The sequence below is a fragment of the Macaca mulatta genome, chromosome 5 (assembly GCF_049350105.2).
Source record: "Macaca mulatta isolate MMU2019108-1 chromosome 5, T2T-MMU8v2.0, whole genome shotgun sequence".
In the NCBI taxonomy this organism is placed as follows: Eukaryota; Metazoa; Chordata; class Mammalia; order Primates; family Cercopithecidae; genus Macaca; species Macaca mulatta.
In genome coordinates, this window is record NC_133410.1 from 25,900,349 (window position 1) to 25,919,696 (window position 19,348).

General features: G+C 38.8%; 1 protein-coding gene and 1 pseudogene across 1 annotated transcript in view; one reads left to right on the top strand and one right to left on the bottom strand.

The window, feature by feature from the left end:
• STIM2 (stromal interaction molecule 2) overlaps positions 1 to 19,348 on the top strand; it is a 166,565-nt gene that overhangs the window by 10,726 nt on the left and 136,491 nt on the right.
• On the bottom strand, positions 2,227 to 3,051 carry LOC100428714 (protein PIMREG-like; annotated as a pseudogene).

Consider the following 19,348-nt stretch of genomic DNA (forward strand, 5'->3'; position numbering starts at 1 on the left):
TTAAGAAGCATAGCATCTTATATCTTGAACTTTTATCTGGCCCATAAGTTTGTTTTCACCTTTTTTTTTTTTTTTTTTTTTTTTGGTAGAGACAGAGTCTGGGTATGTTGCCCAGGGCTGATCTCAAATTCCTGGGCGTAGGCAATCCTCCCACCTCGCCCTGCAAAGTGCTTAGATTATGAGTATGAGCCACCATGCCTGGCCTGTTTCCACTTTTGTATAGTGTGATGAAGGGCATAGCCTCTAGACTAGAGCAGGATTTTCTTAGTTTGAATCCCAGTCTGACAGTGGTTTTGTAATTTTGGGTAGATGATTTAGTCTGTTAGTGCCTAAATTTCCTTATCTCTAAAATGGGCTGCAAAGAATAAATGAATAACTCTATGTATGCTTAGAATAGAGCCTGGCAAGGGTAAGTATTCAGGTATTATTGACTTACATTATTCTTTTTATCTGTAGATACAGAGGTAAGATAGTTGTAGAAATATGCTTTGATTTATTGAGTGTCATTAAGATATTTTATGTTGCATTTTAAAAAGTACGAAGACATAGTTTGAAGCAGTTAGTTGATCTAAATAACTGGACCACAAATGATCTGAGATTAGTTAAAACTCTCTAGAAATATGAAGCTAAGTATAGACGGTGACATTGAGAAGCACCATGATATTAAAAAAAATTAATTGTATCATAAGCCTGAGTCATTTTGTACCTTTATTTATATCATTTAAAGATTTAAAGCATTTTGCAGTTGAAATGCTAGACTTTAAAATCTTTAATGTATGAGTTTAAAGGTTTATTATAAAAAATTTAGAACATACTGAAAAGTAAATATAGAAAATACATCTACTTCAACAGCTAAAAATAACAAAGATGGGCCGGGCGCGGTGGCTCACGCCTGTAATCCCAGCACTTTGGGAGGCCGAGTCGAGTGGATCACGAGATGAGGAGATCGAGACCATCCTGGCTAACACGGTGAAACCCCATCTCTACTAAAAATACAAAAAATTAGCCAGGCATGGTGGTGGGTGCCTGTAGTCCCAGCTACTTGGGAGGCTGAGGCAAGAGAATGTTGTGAACCCAGAAGGTGGAGTTTGCAGTGAGCCGAGATCACGCCACTGCACTCCAGCCTGGGTGACAGAGTGAGACTCCGTCTCAGAAATCAAAAACAAAAAACAAAGATAACATCAAAATTTTGTTTTTTGCAATCTTATAGATATGTATGCATATTGATATATTTAATAATAGGCTCATAGAGTGATTTTTTAAAAATGTGAAATTACTTAGTAAATATTTGAATGCCAAGTATATTACAGGCATGTGATAAGTTAAGTATTGGGGATACAAAGATGAATGAGATTGAGGTTTTTGTTCCCATGGAGCTTGCATTTCAGTTGGGAAGATAGAAAATACAAATGCTATTTTGAGTTGTGAGAAATGCTATTAAGGAACAAAAGAGACATAAAATAGAAAATAATGTGGGGGCAGTTTTTAATTTAGGTAGGCTAGAGAAGGCTTCTAAGAAGGTCACATTTAAGGTGGCATCTTGAAGGACAATAAAGAGCCAAGTCTGAAGAACTGGGGAATAGCATTCCACACGGACAGAGACTTTGAGGCAAGACAGAATTGGAATTATTTGAAGAAGTGAAAGAGTATCGTTTTGACCCAGCATCTTGAGGGAGGGGGAATGTCGGATGAGATCTGGCTATAGAAAAGGGAAGGACTGGATGGTACAGAGCCGCATAGACCTTATTACCTTATGTTTGGGTTTAATTCAGAGGGTAACAGGCTGGGTGTGGTGGTTCACACCTGTAATCCCAACACTTTGGTAGGCCGAGGCAGGCAGATCACCTGAAGTCAGGAGTTCAGCCCAGCCTGGCCAACATGGTGAAACCCCATTTCTACAAAAATACAGCAATTAGCCAGGCATGATGCTGGGTGCCTGTAATCCCACCTACTCAGGAGGCTGAGGCAGGAAACTTGCTTGAACCCTGGAGGTGGAGGTTACAGTGAGCTGAGATCATGCCATTGCACTCCACTTCAGCCTGGGTGACAGAGTCAGACTCCATCTGGAAAAAAAAAAAATGTTTTTTCCATTCTCGTTGCTACCATGTTAGTTCTGAACTAAATCATTTTGGCTAGATGTGGCCAGAGCAGGGGGACTCTAGGCCCCTTGTTAGGTTCTTGTTAGCAGTGGCCCAGGGTTACTAATGACTCCTTTGTCCAGGAAGCTCATGGGGAAGCACAGACATCCTTGGGTATGAAGTTTTGGTGATCAGACAGGGCTTGTTTCCTGCAGGGCACTTCCTCTGTCATCAGTGAGAGAGACGCTCATGTCACCACTCTCTTCTGCCATAATGGCTTCGTCCAGCTCTTGGGACAGCTTCTGGAGATGCTGTTCTGCCTCCACAGGCTTTAGGTCACTGTCAGACTCGCTGGGAGAGCAGAGGGGCTCTGTCAAGGAGTAAGGGCTCTGGAAGGCAGACTCCTGCCTCAACTGCCGTAGTGGGTGGGTACGTGAACCCATCCGGGCAGAGAGGCAGTGATGCTCCTTCTCCCAGAGGTCTGCGGCTGAGTGGGCAGGGGCGCCTCCAGACAGCTGGGTGCTCTTCTGGCTCAGGCTGTGAGTCGGGGATCCACTGCTCTTCTGTGCCCCTCTCTTCCTCCTCCTGGCCTTCACCTGAGTCTCCACTAGCCACTTGGTGTCAGGACTCTTGGATTCTCTGGTACTTGGCATCCAAGGCACTCTTAGCTGAGCGAGCTGCAGCCTGGAGGCTCTGCTGCCCTGGCTCTGGGGTTTCCAGGTGTTTCCAGGAGGGGTCTCCCCAGAGGTTGAGGTTGACGGCTGTCAGGGGCAGCCTCCTTTGGAACTGTCTGCACAGGGAACCCAGGGCTGTGGCAGAGGTCTCCTGGATGGCTGGCCACAGGCTGCAGCTCCTTGCTGTCCTCAAGCTGCTCCTGGTGCTGGAGAGATCTCCAGCGCACAGAGGCCCCTACAGCCTGCCACCGAGAAGCCATCTGCCTGCCCAAGAGTCTTGTCTAACCATTAGGCCCCAGCACCCCCAGCGTCCACCTGACACTGAGTACTGTTAAGTACTTTTAGGAAGAACTGTGGCGCATCTTTATTGGTGACTAGTAACTTCTAGTGGACACATGTTATAGGATCAGCTTTCAGTTCTTCATTTACATAAACTGAGCAGTTATTAATATATTACTCATTTGGCCTAAGTTATGAACTCTCCTCTTTTAACGGATAATTTCATATCTTTTCGAGTTTAGGGAAATAAAAGAATGGATTATTTAAAATGTTACAATTTTATTTATAGTCTCACAGATTTTAAGAACATTAAAAAGTGCTGGTTAATATGAAATTGGAAGTAGTAAAATTGATAAGTATTAGGCATAGACTGTGAGGTTATATTGTGCCACTTAGTTGTGGAGGATATTTATTCAATAAATGTTTGAATGTCTACTATGTGCTAGACAGGAGACACTTTTTAGATGCCGGAGAAGTAGGAGAAAACTAAACTAATGAAGTTGCTGCTGTCATAATTTTACTTTTAATGCTGTGGTCGTTTGTTGGGCAATTGTAGTTTTGCTATGTGCAGTATGTGGTCTTAGAATAAAATTGGCAGCTTCTTCACATTATGATTGCTACGCATTCCAGTACTCACTAGTTTGCAGATTCCTCTAATTGAAACTGAATGGCACATTGGTTTTATTTATTAATCTTTTAACTCATAATATCAGTTATACAAATCACAATGATAAATCTCTTTGAGTTTTATACAAAGCATATCCATATTCTTAACTTACAATCAAGTTTAACTTAGTGTAATAGACCTAGAATTAGAAGTCAGATCTATTAACTCCTAGTTTTGTGTTATTTTTGCCATATGCTGTATAGTATTTTTTATGAGATTTGTTTAAAAATCTTATAGAAATATGCACATATGCTGGTCCTCTGAATGTAACTAAACTTATATATGAATAATCTATGATGAGTTGTTTAAACGTGTTTATAACATTATCTGGTAACTTTTATAGTATACTAAAAATTTAGTTTTACATTTTGAAGTCTTTAAGTTTGTTTTCAGGCAGGTGGCTGGTAGTCATGATAGAGTCATCGTAAGCCCTAAATACGTTAATAATTAGGATTATTTCTTTCTTCGTGTTCTAGATTAGTAAAGGAGTAAGAGGCTGGTATGAGTCTCAGGCCTCTAATTTAATAATTAGGATTATTTCTTTCTTCGTGTTCTAGATTAGTAAAGGAGTAAGAGGCTGGTATGAGTCTCAGGCCTCTAATTTATAATGTAACAACATGAGAACAGACTCTGTAGGAATGAAAAGATAGTAAGTCTTTGTATTTAGTCAGTCTTTAAGATTTCTAGATAAATGGGAGCTGTTTTTAAATACAAATTCCCAAGCAAGACATGATATGTTTATAGACAATTCCTTTCTAATTATTATGGGGATGTTCTTGAAAAATCTTATACTAGGAAAATTTCAAATTGAAAAACAGACCTTTGGGAAAAATAGGCTTCAGACAGTCTGGAGCCCCACAAAAGCCCTTATTAATATTTATATTTGCTAAAAGAAAGTACCATGGTAATCATTTGCATGTTCTGAATTAGTAATTCAGAAAAGTTAGTTTCCATTTATCATCCTTTTATTATTAGGAAGAGTTCAGTATTTCCTTCTGTAGCTTATGAGATGTTTGAAAACCCATGTTCGCTTGTAGTAGATAGTATGTACACAAAGGAGCATATTAGCGGCTCAGTGTCCAATCCATTGAAAAGCTAGATGTCTTGTTTTTGTTACTTGGAATTGTTGATTCACATGTCTTAGGAGTCCACACGGTCTCAGACATGTTGATTGATTTGGATGAATCAAATGGAAAAGGTTTGGGGTAACCTTATTTAAGAAGTCTTTTAATTTCTCCGCTACTATGGATGAAACCACTTCAGTAACAGAGTATTGGTAAAATTAGAATTCTTCCTCTAGAGGCTTTATGTTAAGACGTGAGGATGTTGGACAGTCTCTCCTGGCTCTGTTCCCACCACTTAGGTAGGTCTTTGGATTGTAGCACTTTCCCACTTTTGAGTCACAGGGATACACTTTTAAGGCCAAGTGAACTTTACATAGGTTTCCTTTAACTCAGGGTTGCATTTTAAAAAGTATTAACACTGGCTCTGCCGTGCGTTACTCTTATCAATCTCTAGATCCCTTCTTTTCCAGTTACTCTAATGTAAAAATTCTCACAATAGTGGAAATGAGAAACCATAGATAAATTTGTGGGTCATTAGAATTTTCATAAATTGGAATTATCATCTAGAGGACTTACTAAATTTATATATAATAATCATTTTTGTAACTCATAACCAAATTCTTTTATTTAATGTACTTGCTGAAAATTGACAGTTTTTTGGCCAAAGTACTAGTCAGTGTCTTCATTGGTTTAGTGGCTTTTGGCAGAAAACTATAGTATGTGTTTAATTATTGGATTATACTTTACAGCTCAGGTTTTTTCTGTCTCTTACTGTCTTTTTTTTCTGTTTTAGACCATTTGAGTTTTTTTTTTTCACGTGGAGATGGTAAATAGAATGTCATCTTTTTATCGGTGATAGAAATATTTTTACAATATCTGTTACATATGTACTTTCCAATAGTTAGTTATTTCAAGCTATATTGTTTTGTATTAACCTTTTGCTTTGACTTGCCTGATTTAAGGTAACTATAACTTAACCAATTTTAAGAGGGCTTTCTGACCTCTTTGGATCTTGGTTGTCTTTTGTTAATTTTGGAAAATCTTGGCCATTATCTTTTCAGATAATTCTTTTTTCCTTTGCTTTCTCTAGTTTCCCTTGGGACAACAATTAAGTATATGTTAGACTATTTGTTAATGGTGTTTCCTTACAGTTTCTTTATTTAAAAAAACACCTCTCGCCTTTTTTTTCTGTTTCAGTTTGGATGACTCCTGTTGACCTAAGTTCATGAATAATCCTGTCAAAGGGATTCTCTATCTTTGATAAATTCCTATTTTTAGCATTCCTATTTGACTCTCTTATAGTTTCCCTATCCCTACTAAAATTTCGTATCTGTTCTTATGTTGTCCAGATCTTTTCTTTTACCTCTTTTAACATATTTTTGAATCATAGTTATTTTAGCATCTCTGATTAGTTCCAACATCTAGGTAATCTCTGTTTGGTTCTGTTGTTTGCTTTATCTCTTAACGATGGGTTTTTTTTTTTTTTTCCTTTTAAATGTGTCTCATAATTTTTGAATGATAGAAGAACCTGTGTCTAGAAATGGGTATACCTCCTCTGTCACACTGTTAGTATGGTAGGTTGAGTTAGTTTTGTCATTACTTGGGCTGGATATAGCTCTGTTGTTACTATCATCACCTTTAGTGCACCACAGACCTGAATTTCTCTGGCGGCGGGTTGCTGTTATTTTGTGATTTGGATGGACTGAGTGGTGTTCCTGCTTGCTGTGGTTTGAACATTTGTCCTCTCCAAAACTCCTGTTGAAATTTAATTGCCCTTGTAACAGTACTGAGAAATGGGACCTTTAAGCGGTGCTTTGACCATGAGAACTCTGCCCTCATAGATGGGATTAATGTTATATAGGGCAAGTGTGGCTCCCTTTTGTCTCTCTCTCTTTGCCCTTCTGCCATGTAGTGACTCAGCAAGAAGGCTGTAGCTAGATGCTGGTGTCTTCATCTTGGACTTCCCAGCCTCCAGAACAGTGAGGAAATATAAATGGATTGCTGTTCTTTATAAATTACACTGTCTCAGATATTCTGTTATGGCTGCACAAAGGGACTAAGACACTGCTCTGTTGGCAGCTGTCAGCAACATCCTGTTCTATAGTAGATTCTTTTTTATATGGGGTAGGTTTGTAATGGGGGTGGAGAAGTTCTTGGTTTTCCTGGTCTACTTTCAGTCTTAGGTAGGGCTTGTGAGCCTGAGTCTTGAGAGTAGAACCTTTTCGGTCTTCTCCTCTCCCCCTAATCTTTCCCCTCCCATGGCAGCCAAATTGTGTCTTATGACTGAGGTAGTACTTGGGACGGAGAGTTTTCTGTCCTTCCTCTAGCAGTAGTGTACTCCTGCTTAGTTTTGGTATGGGACCATGGGTCAGGAGGGTCTCTGTGTCCTTGAAGTGTAGTAGTCTTTTACTTCTGTCTCTCCCCTAGGAACAGTGGATCTTTGCCTGGGCGTTGTGGGTGGGAGAGGTAATTACCTGCTTCTCCTAGTCTGTAATTGTCTCTCAGACTCTGACTAATCCTGATTTTTGGTGTATCTCTTTTTCCTTTCCTTCCAGGTTTCGGGTTCTGTTCTCTTATTTAGTCCCTCACTTGTATTCCCCATCTGTATTAGTTCATTTTCACACTGCTATAAAGATAGTCCCTGAGACTGGGTAATTTATAAACAAAAGGGGTTTAATTGACTTGCACTTCCACCTGGCTTGGGAGGCCTCAGGAAACTTACAATCATGGCAGAAGGTGAAGGGGAAGCAAGGCACATCTTACATGGCGGCAGGAGAGAGAGAGAGAGAGCAAGGAAGTGCCACACTTAAAACCATCGGCTCGCATGAGAACTCCCTCACTATCATGAGAACAGCATGGGAGAAACTGCCCCTGTGGGCCAGTCACCTCCCATCAGGATCTCACTCCACACATGGAGATTGCAATTGGAGATCAGATTTGGGTGGGGACACAGAGCCAAACCATATCACCATCTGACTTTTGACTGTGTTTTAGTGTTTTCTTGTCGCTTTGTCTCCCGTCATGTGCTCTTTTTGTATTGCATTCAGCTTGACTCATCAGCCTGTAAGTAGGCCAGTAAACTTTTCAATTACTTTTGTGACTCAGAAACTTACCTATTATTCTAGTTAATCTACTTGACTGTGTATTTACTTAACTGTGTAATCTACATGACAGTGTAGATCTTGCATTTTTGTATAATTTGTACCAAAAATCTCTAATGAGGATTTCATGGTTTCACTTAGTTGATTTCACAGTCTAACGGTTGTGAAACTGTTAATCTTTTTTTACCTGCCTGTGGTGAAGAGTGCATAGTTTTGTAGAAGGATTATGGGATTGAGTCAGATGACCTGGGATATTATACCATTTCTTTTATCTGCTTTTCTATTCATCTACAAAACATTTATTGAATACCCTTTTTTTTTTTATTCTAGGTGGTGAGATGTTATGACTATGACTTCTGATAACTTTAATTTATCGAGTACAGTCACTGTGTTAAGTGTTTTTCATAGGTTCACATTTAATTCTCCCAACAACTCTATGAGAGCAATAGGTATTATTTGTAGTAATTATTTGAGGAAACTGAAGGACTATATAAGTATCATGTCATTACCTCATAGATAGTAAAGAGAAGCAAGCCTTCCACAAACATTAGTAATGTTTCATCTCACAGATGCTTCATAGTATACATAACTATTCCTTATTATTAGAAACACACTGTAAGTTTTAGCTTTGTAAGTAATGATTCAGCCAGAGTCCTAAGAGGTATACTTGATTGTTCTGGGCCCTCATTGCCTACATTCTGACCTCCTGCCAGCAAATACTATGGGTTCTAGGCACTACATTATGTCTTGAGTTTCTCTGCTTTTTTCTATTTTCATTGCCATCACTCTGGTCTAGGCTACCGTTCCCTCTTACTGGGATTCCTGCAGTACCTTCCTAACTTCTTGTTATCGTTCTTTACCTTCTGCATCCTAATCTCAGAAGACTGTACACATAAGGTAATTTTCTCCCCCTCTTTAATGACTTCTCACGTAATTATGATAGAATAGAAACCTTTCACACTGACCTGCAAATCACTGCATGATCTGGCCCCTGTCTACCTTTGTAGCTTCATCTGTTTTTACCGTTTCCATCTACCCAGCTTCCTTTCTGCTGCTGGAGTATGTGAAACTCTTTCTTTGTTTCTGGGCCCTGGCACTTGAGGTTTCCCATGTCTTGATTGTTCTTTCTCAGCTTTTTGCATGTTTGGATGTAGTATATTTTCGGTTTTGTATTTTTCTCAGGACTTTTTTTGGTGACTTCCTATAGGAGCAGGCTCAGTCTGTACTGTCTCGATAAACATAAACAGTATTTTGTTAATTTCCTTTATAATACTTATAACCAGAAATTACATTTTAATATGCTTATTAACTTGTTACCTGTACTTATCCACAGAAATATAAGCTGCAAAAGGATTGGGCCCTTGTAGTATACTACTACATGTAGTATCTAGATAGTACACAGTGTCTCGTAGGTACTCCATAAAACTTTTTGGATGAATGCCTTGGTTCATACCTTTTGTGCATAAATCTTCATATATATATATGTATAAATTTTTTTCCCCTAAGAATAGACAGCCAAATTAGAATTAAGCTAGAGGAAATATTTAATGCATTTTAAACCAGATACGGTAACTTAAATGTTTTAGAAATGATTTTTTTCGAAGACCTTAGGATTCTTGAAATGGGTACTATGTTATCTCATATTTCATTCTTACATACGTAGGTTTTCTTATTTTGAACTTGGAAAATAGAAGTGTAGACAAGAATAAAACAAATTGTACTCTTCAGAAAGAACCATTTTGGTATTGTTCTATTTTATATGTATATGTGGTATTATTTTAAGTGGTTGTGCTATGTTCTGAATATGTGTATTTCCCCACCATTTATATGTTGAAACCTAACCCTCAAGGTGATGGTAGTACTAAGAGGCCGAGCGTTTGGGAAGTGATTAGGTCATAAAGACAAAACCCTTATGAATGGGATTAGTGCCCTTCTAAAAGAGGCCAGAGGGGGCTGGGCGTGGTGGCTCATGCCTGTAATCCCAGCTCTTTGGGAGGCCGAGGCATGCAGATCACCTGAGGTCAGGAGTTTGAGACCAGCCTGGCCAATATGGTGACACCCTGTCTTTACAAAAAATACAAAAATTAGCCAGGTGTGGTGGTGCGTGCCTGTAGTCCCAGCTACTTGGGAGGCTGAGGCAGAAGAATGGCTTGAACTCTGGAGGCAGAGGTTGCAGTGAGCCGAGATTGCACTGCTGCACTCAAGCCCGGGCGACAGAGCGAGACTCCATCTCAGAAAAAAAAAAAAAAAAAAAGCCACTTTTGCCCTTCCCTTCTGCCATGTAAGGATATAGCAACAAGGTGCCACCTGTAAAGCAGGAGAGCCCTCACCAGACACTGAATCTGCTGGTGCCTTTATCTTGGACTTCCCAGCCTTTAGAACTATAAGCAAAAAAATTGCTGTTCTTTCTAAATTACCCAGTATAAGGTATTTTGTTATAGCAACCTGAATGGACTAAGACAAGTTGCAATCCTTTTAGATAGAATTTTGCATCTTTTAAAAATCCAGCGTATCCTGAGCTTTTTCTTAACTATTAAATGGAATGGAAGATATAAATTGCTTACTCATTGTTGGATAGATTCCCATTGTTGGATAGATTGTTTTGAGTTTTCTTTAAAAAATATTGTTATAGGCCGGGCACGGTGGCTCAAGCCTGTAATCTCAGCACTTTGGGAGGCCGAGACGGGCGGATCCTGAGGTCAGGAGATCAAGACCATCCTGGCTAACATGGTGAAACCTCGTCTCTACTAAAAAAAAAATACAAAAAAAAAAAAACTAGCTAGGCCAGGTGGCGGGCACCTGTAGTCCCAGCTACTCGGGAGGCTGAGGCAGGAGAATGGCGTAAACCTGGTAGGTGGAGCTTGCAGTGAGCTGAGATCCGGCCACTGTACTCCAGCCTGGGTGACAGAGCGAGACTCTGTCTCAAAAAACAAACAAAAAAAATTGTTATAAAGATTTATTTGCGTAAATCTTTTCTGCACTTTGGATTTTAAGGGCACCTTCCTAGAAGCATACTATTAAATTAAAAGATACAAATATTTTAAGGTTTAAAAAATACATATTTGTGTATATTTACTGACAGATTGCTTTCTGGAAGGATTGTGTTTTTGAGTGCCCAATAGCGTTTTTATTGAAAAATAATCTTTGGTGTTTTCAGTGAAATGTCATGTTTTTATTTCTTTGATTATTTAGAGTATGATTGATTTCCCTTTTCTGTGTTGTTAAATACACTGTCCCTTGTAATTGGGGGTTGAGATTGCTCTGGTAAAAGATGTGTAAAACTAATGAGAAGATGAAGACTGATTCTTTTCTGACATTCTCTTATGGTGATTCTTGTAAAAATGTGATATCATGTAAAGGGTTGAGCTTTCTACTAATAATAAGTTAATTGCGGTTTCATTTTTTCCAGTTTTGTAAAGTTTCAGTTGTTGCTAATTTTTTTCCCCCAATTGTAATTCTACTTTTGATCTTAGCCAAAAGGCCAAGAAGCAGTGCCCCCTTGTAATTCTGGTTTTATCTAGAAACCTAGTTTTTAAAATTTCTTTCTTTTTGTTTTTCTTTCTGTTTTTTTTTTTTTTTTTTTTTTTGGAGACAGGGTCCGGCTCTGTCACCCAGGCTGGAGTGCAGTGGTGCCATTGTAGCTCACTGCAACCTCTGCCTTCCAGGCTCAAGTGATCCTCCTGCCTCAATCTCCTTAGTAGCTGGGGGTGAATTCAGGCATGTGCCACCATCCCCAGCTAATTTTTGTGTTTTTTTTGTAGGAATGGGATCCCCCTATATTGCCCTGGTTGGTCTTGAACTCCCAGGCTCAAGCAGTCCTCTGCCTCGGCCTTCCAAAGTGCTGGTATTACATGAGCCACTATGCCTGGCCCATTAGTCTCTTGTTATGGCTTGAACTATTATATGTAAATCCAGGTGTTGTCTGTGTGTCTTTTTTTAAATTAAGATGGAGTCTCACTCTGTTGCCCAGGCTGGAGTACAGTGGCGCCATTTTGGCTCACTGCAACCTCCACTGCCTGGGTTCAAGTGATTCTTATGCCTCAGCCTCCCACGTAGCTGGGACTACAGGCACGCACCACCACATCTGGCTAATTTTTTTTGTATTTTTATTAGAGACGGGGTTTCACCATGTTGGTCAGGCTGGTCTCAAACTCCTGACCTCAGGTGATCCACCCACTTTGGCCTCCCAAAGTGCTGGGATTACAGGTGTGAGCCACCGCACCCGGCCTTGTGTGTCTTTTCTACCATGGGGACTGATGATCAAAGAAACCTGCCCTGAAGCATGAGAAAGAGGGAGGGTTGGGAGGAAAACTGTGTGAAATAAAGGAATGAACTAGGCTTTATAAATAAACTTGCATATAAATTGTATATTATTTGCCAACTCAGAATCCTTTGCTTCAATTTCTCCTTGGGTTAAAAATAAAGAGATAGTCACTGTCTTTAAAGGTCATGGTAAGGATTAAATTGAAAACATGTACGTACATACCTGTCTTACATTGTATATAATTTGGTGTTCAGTGAATTAGGTATTTTTTTCCCTTGGGAAATAGAGGGATTGGCACAATGTCTTGGAATTACTGTATTACAGAAACACAGGAATGAGATATACTAGTATATGCTAGGACATTGCCTGAGGTGCTGAAAGTGTATAATAAGTTACATTATGGTGGGTAAAGCAGTTTAACAGATCCATTCTTTGTAACACAGCTGCAGTAAAAATAGAATTGTATAATTAAACTACAGTATGAAAAGACTCTTTGAAGGTTAATTTACAAATGAAAATTTACTGCTATGTTTGTTAATCTCTTTGAAGGAGACTTAATGCTGTATCAAATGTTCCTTTTTTAATTGACAGAAACAAAGCACTATGTACATGGCTGTGCTGAGTGAGCCATGTAAATCTGTAAGGTTACGTGTTTTGGTATGATGGTAATAGCTTATTTTCATATTATATAGCCATGAAATTGATCCTTGGCATTTATCTTCCTCTTTGAAAAGTTACTCTGAGTAATAGTATTATCAGGTTGTTACCTGGATTAATATGTCACAAATGGATGAGCCTCTCAGCAAACCAGGGAAGTTATCTCAAATGGGACTGAAATAATGGGATTAGATACCTGAGTTCCTTATGCTAACTCTAGAATTCACCCAAATGCAAGTTGGGCTTGAGAGTTACAGCCAATCATCTTTATAACGAACCAGTTCCTGCAAATAGCCCTGAGCCCCTTCGATGTGGGAGACTGTGTGTGCCTGGTTAGGAAGGTGAAAAAGATGAAATAAAATGTGTTCTCCAGTAAAAGAGACTTAGGCCATTTTAGTGAGGGTGAACAACATACCTACTTAATAGGGTTGTTGTGAGCAATAAAGATCAGTATAGGAAAATGTTTAGTACAGTGTTTTCTACATAGTAACTCTTAGAAAGCATTAGCTGTTACTGTATTTTAAAATCCTACAGTTTCCTTCTATGATGATGCTCTACTTAAAATGGTTATTTAATTCTTAAGCCTGTTTGTTATAAAGGTTTAGAAAAGAACCAGAATAACTTATTGCTTCTACTGCAACTACTTTAGGACATTTAAATATAAAGTAAACTAACAGGAAGTTGTCTCGTTGTATAGGCAGGGTAATGTACAAGCTATTTTAAGAAGAGGCTCTTTGCATTTCAGTGTTCATCTGTCAGTTGGCCGTAGTAGAAACACCCTATTTAGCACCATTGGGGGATTAAGTATCCCACATGAGTGAACAACCATTTATTGAGTACTTACAGTATCAGGCACCTGCTCTGAATGCTTTACATGAAATAACTCATTTAGTCCTCACAAGCTTATGGGGTAGATCCCTATTTTATAGGTGATATAACACAGACCCAGAGAGGTTAAACACGAGTTCACGGAACTGGCAAGTGGGTGAGACAGAATTCTCACAACAAGATTCATATCGTTAACCAGTACTCTTGCCTCTTGAGTAATTGAACCTTGACTCCTTTGAGTTATAAAACTTACTTTATTTCAAACATTTTGGAGGCAAATTATTTCTAAAATGTGTTACTTATTTCCCTACTTTCTTAATTAGAATGTAGTGGGTGCAGTTAATAGGCACAATATTTTAGTGTTGGTGCACATGAAAAACACATATATTCTTAAGGATTGTTGATTTGTGTTCCGCTGTTCCATGTTCAACGTTATTTTTCATGGTTTTGAATAGCTCTAATATCTAGTTTTTCAAAAGCTTTTTACTTAAATACAGTATAACAGTACAGAAAAGGGCTCAAATCATCAGTATACAGCTCATTTCAACCATTTTTAACAAAGTGAATACGCACATGTTATTAGCACCCAGATCAAGAAACGTAACGTTGCCTTTACCCAGAAGTCCTTCATGCCTTCTTGAAATCGCTATGTGCCTTTGCCCAAGTGACCACTGTCCTTACTTTAATGCCATAGATTTGCTTCCCTGTTTTTGAATGTGAATAAATGGAGTCATCAGCATATGATTATATCAGCTTATTTACTGAATAGGTATCTTTATTTTTTGGTATCTGCTAAGACTGGAAAATAGGGGTATCAAGGCTTGAGTTGTAAATATGGATGGTATGAAGGATCCTCTTTTGAATAAAGCATGTAGGATTTTAATGTATGATATTTGTAACATAGTTTTCATTTCTGAGTATTTTTTCAGGTTTGTGTTTTGCCTGGGTGAAGTCAGAATGTAACTTTCAGATATACAAATTGTTTACCTTGGTTATCAGGCTATGTAGTTTATAAGAGCAGTAAAACTTAAAATACAGCATTCAGTGCTAGTTGCATTATGAGAATGAAGTCAAATGTAGCACCTCAGGTTATATATATATATAGGGTATACATATATGTCTATTCATGTAAATATACAGTGTTGATTTATCCTGATTACTGAGACATTCCATTATGGCTTATTGAAAATTACATATAAACCTTATTTCAAAAATGATTTTTAGATACTTGATTTTTGAGAAGCTTATCACCATAGGCCAGTTCCTCTTATTTGACAAACAAGGAAGTTGTGGCTATGTGAGCTCGTAATTTGAGGTTAAGTGGAACAGAGGAGAACTGTGACAGGCAGAACATTTACTTTCCTTTCATATTCTCTGTAAAACCAAATCAGTGAGAAGGATGTAAGGAGAACTAGGACAGTATATGAAGTTTTTCCTTCTTAAAGCTTTTTCTGTTTAGGAGCATATTTATATAATAACTGAGAAGATTGTTTGAAATTTTAGCTTAAGGCTAATATATTACTTCAGTATATACTCATTGGACACTTACAGGTATTGTAGGTATTGGAGCAATGAAGAAAACAATGAGCTTAATTTCAGTGAAGATAAGACAGTTAATGAGTCGACAAATATTTATCAGGAGATGATAAATGCAATGAAGGAAATAAAACTAGGGTGAGAAGGAAGAGAATGGTAGGGAAGGTGTATGTGTGTTTGCTGTTATTTAAGGTGGTCAGGAAAATCTTCATAGTTGACATTTGAGAAGAGGGAAGAAAGGGACAGAGTGATAAGATACCCTTCAGGTGGAGAGAATGGCATGTGCATGGGCCCTGTTGGATAGCATTGTTGGATTTTTGGAGAAACTTCCAGGAGACCACAGGGCTGGTGTGGAGTAAGCAATGGAGAGAGTAATAGAATAGATCAGAGAGGTAGTCTAGGCTAGAATGTACAGAGTCTTGTAGACATCATCTACAAGATGTAAGGACATTGTCATTGTATGTCATTTACTCTGAGATGGGGAGCTACTGTAGGGTTTTTGAGAAGAGGTGTGACATGATTTGATTTATGTTTGGAAATGATCACTTCAGCTATTTCACTGAAATGACACTCTAGAAGGTCTAGTCTTAGAGCAGGGAGACCAATTAGTAGGCTTTTGTCCGGGGAGAGAAAGTGCTAGAGCTCCCTTGTTAGCAGTGGAGGTGGTAATAGGTGGTATAGGTGGAGCTACATGTGGATATTAAATACAGTGAGAGCCTTTCTATTCTGTTGTCCTGAAAGTCAAGTTCGTTGTCATATGAACTTTATTGTGAAGTAAAGGCATAAAAGCTTATACCTTTATGTGATATAATTTAAAAAGCTAAGAAATTGGAACAACTTGTGTTCAAATGTTGAATGTTATAAGATACAATAAACACCAAACCAAATAGTTAAACTTTTTTTTTTTTTTTTGCTTCTTGCCTTGTCCCTGATCCCTTTAAAACTTAGGATTTATTTGAGCCTTTTTTCTTTACTGTTTTGGTTGATATTGCTTTCATTTTCTACTTGGGTTAAGATGTATCTTGCTAATAATCTAAGATCACGCCATTCTGTTACAGAATTACAGACTTTGAACTCAAAGAAGTGGACAAAGCCTAATGCTCAAACTGTCTGCTAATTACAGGAACTTCTCTGGTGGATCCCTTATAGATTGTCATTCATTAGCTCCTCAAATACTTAGGGTGACTGGGAACTTATTGCTCCTGAATGACTTTTCCATTAGTAGACAGTTCTGGTTTGTGAAAAGTTCTTTGTTCTATTAAACTAAAATCTTTCAGTACTTTCTTTGGGTTCTAGATATATCCATTTAAGCAAAGAGTGGCTATTTTTTCTCTTAATGTTTGAAAGACCCCATATTAGTCAGGGTTCTATACAGAAATAGAACCAGAAGAATGAATGTGTATGTTCATTATTAAAAATTAATATAATTTTATATAGTGCATATCTGTAATTATATTACTAATTATTTAATTGCACTTAAAATACTCAAAGATGTAACTTAAAATAATTGTTTTATATGTATGTCTACATATCTACATAGGTAGAGATAGATAAAACATAGAGATTTATTTCAAGGAATTGGCTGAGGTGATTGAAGAGATCCAAATCCAAATCCAAAATACGTAGGATAGGCTGGCAGATTGGAAACTCTTGGGCAGGTGATGATGCTGCCGTCTTGGGGCAGAATTTCTTTCTCAGAAAAGGCTTTCCTACTGATTGGATCAGGCCCACCCACATTTCCAAGAATAATTTCCTTTGCTTAAAGTTAACTGATCGTAGATGTTAACTGTGTTTACAAAATACCATCACAGTAGCACCCAGGTTAGTGTTTGACTGAATAACTGGATACTATAGTGTATACACGTTGACACATAAAAACTGTCATAGTCCATCTTTGTCAACTTGGCGCCCATACACATCGTCTTAAATGACACTTCATCTCCAAATGAACGCAATAAGAAACTCATACTTCTGCCTAACATAATATGAATATCCTTCAGACAACTGAAAACATGCCAACCCTTTCTCCAGAAGAGGATGCAGAGTCCCTGGGTAATGTTCATTCTCCCTAATAAGCTGTAACTTAAATATCATGATGTAAAGTTCGCTATTATTAATATATCTTATGTCAGATGATAAGGGGATTAAAGAGCAAGAAAACAAAGATACTTGCTTAATATCTAAATACATTCATTACAAAATAAGGAAGACCTAACAATTACAGTTTTCTGTGGCTGGTCACATGGTTGTAGCTGGTTTTTATTTATGATTACCTTCTTCCACTATCCATTCCATTTTTCCTTTTCCCTAAGCAAGCACCTTGGCTCTTTGTGGTTCTTTGCCTGTTGGGGTGATCCAAAACTTCATTCCTGCAGGGTCTGGGCATACCCAATTTAAGTGGTCCTTAAATTGGGTTATTGTAGTTTTCCACTGACTTTAACCACAGAGCATGGTAGTAATTACAAGATCTCTCGTTTTGCGGACTTAGTCTTTCATACCTCCATTGTATGGTAGCAGTTGACTTTCTTCTTAGGAACTAGCAACCCTGGTCAGTATAGTAACCCTGGGTCTTCTTTGCCTGTTCATTCTGAGGCATGAGGAGTTCAAAGTGGCCAGGTGGCAGTCTTAATGTCAGTTCAGTGGAATCATTCCATCTCCCAGTGGAAACAGTCCTCTTTTTGGAACTAAGACCTCTAGACCAGCAGAGGATAAGGTTAAGGAATAGGCAACAAAAATTTTGCTAGTGAAACAATAGGGATAATAGTGAGTGGCACCACTCTTATTTCTCTCTCTTGATTCTGGGATCCATGAATCCTGGCCATGGGAGAAATAGTACCATATACTGGATGCTGATTTAGAGCATACGCAGCCTCATGGAAAATATTGCACACGTTTTTGTCACCTTGCTGACAACATAACTGAGTCTTCAAAAATCCATTCTACCATTCTGTTAAGCCAGCTGCTTCAGGATGATGAGGAACATGGTAAGTAAGACCAGTGAATTTCATGAGTATGGGTCCATTGCTACACTTCGTGTGCTGTAATGTGTGTTTCTTGATCAGAAGCAATGCTGTGTGAAACACCTAGATGGTGCATAAGGCATTCTGTGGGTTTGGCAGAATGATTGCATGCAGGGAAGGGAAATCCATATCCAGAGTATCCGTTGTAATAAGAACAAAACACTGCCCCATTCATGGTGGCAGTGGTCCAATATAATCAGCCTTTCATGAAACAGTTGGCTGATCACTCTGGGGAATGGTGGCATATCAGGGACTTACTATTGATTTCTATAACAGGCAGTTTGGGCACTCATTAGCAGCTGTAGCCAGATCTGCCTTGGTACATAGAAGTTCATTTTGCTGAGCCACCTTCCTCTGTGGCCTCTCTGTTCATGACGGAAGTGGCTAGGGAAAGAAGTTGGCTGGTATCTGCAGAATGAGTTACTCTTGTCGACTTGATTATTAAAATCCTGCTCTGCTGAGGTCACCCTTTGGTCAGCATTCACATGGGACACAGATACCTTCACATTTTTTGCCCATTCAAAGAGGTCTATCTACATTATTTCTCCAGATCCCTTTGTTACTATTTTCCCAATTATGTCCTTCCAATTCTCTGGCCATCCAGCTAAACAGTAGGCCACATCCTGTGAATTGGTATACACGGTGGCACCTCTAGCCGTTTCTTCTTCCATGCAAAATGAGAGCCAAGTGTGCCACCCCAAGTTCTGTCCGCAGGAGACTTTTCCTTCATTACGATCCTTAAGGACTGTTCCAGAAAGGCAGTTAGTGCTACAGCCATCCGCTTTGTGATGGTGTGTGCATATCGTGCACAGTCATCTGTAAACTAGACCCATGTTTTTTCCCTTCCGTCAACTGATAGTAGGAAACTTCCCCTGAGGTCACAGGTGTGGGCTGGGAGAGAGAAGGGAATGTGGCAGGAATGGGACCATGGGCATTTGTACAACTTCTTCATATAACTTACTTGAACCTTCAGGACCTGTTTGATATTGATCTTTCATATTCTATTTTCATTCAGTGAGGGAGTACTGCCAAGCATGCCCCACTTTATGAATTGTGGGGCCAGGTATCTCCCAGTTCATAATGGGCAGCTCAGGTCTCATGGCAACTCCTTGGCACATTGTTCAGCCTTTGGTCTCTAATAAGGCCTCGTAGCAAGCCAAAATCTCTTTCTCAAAAGGAG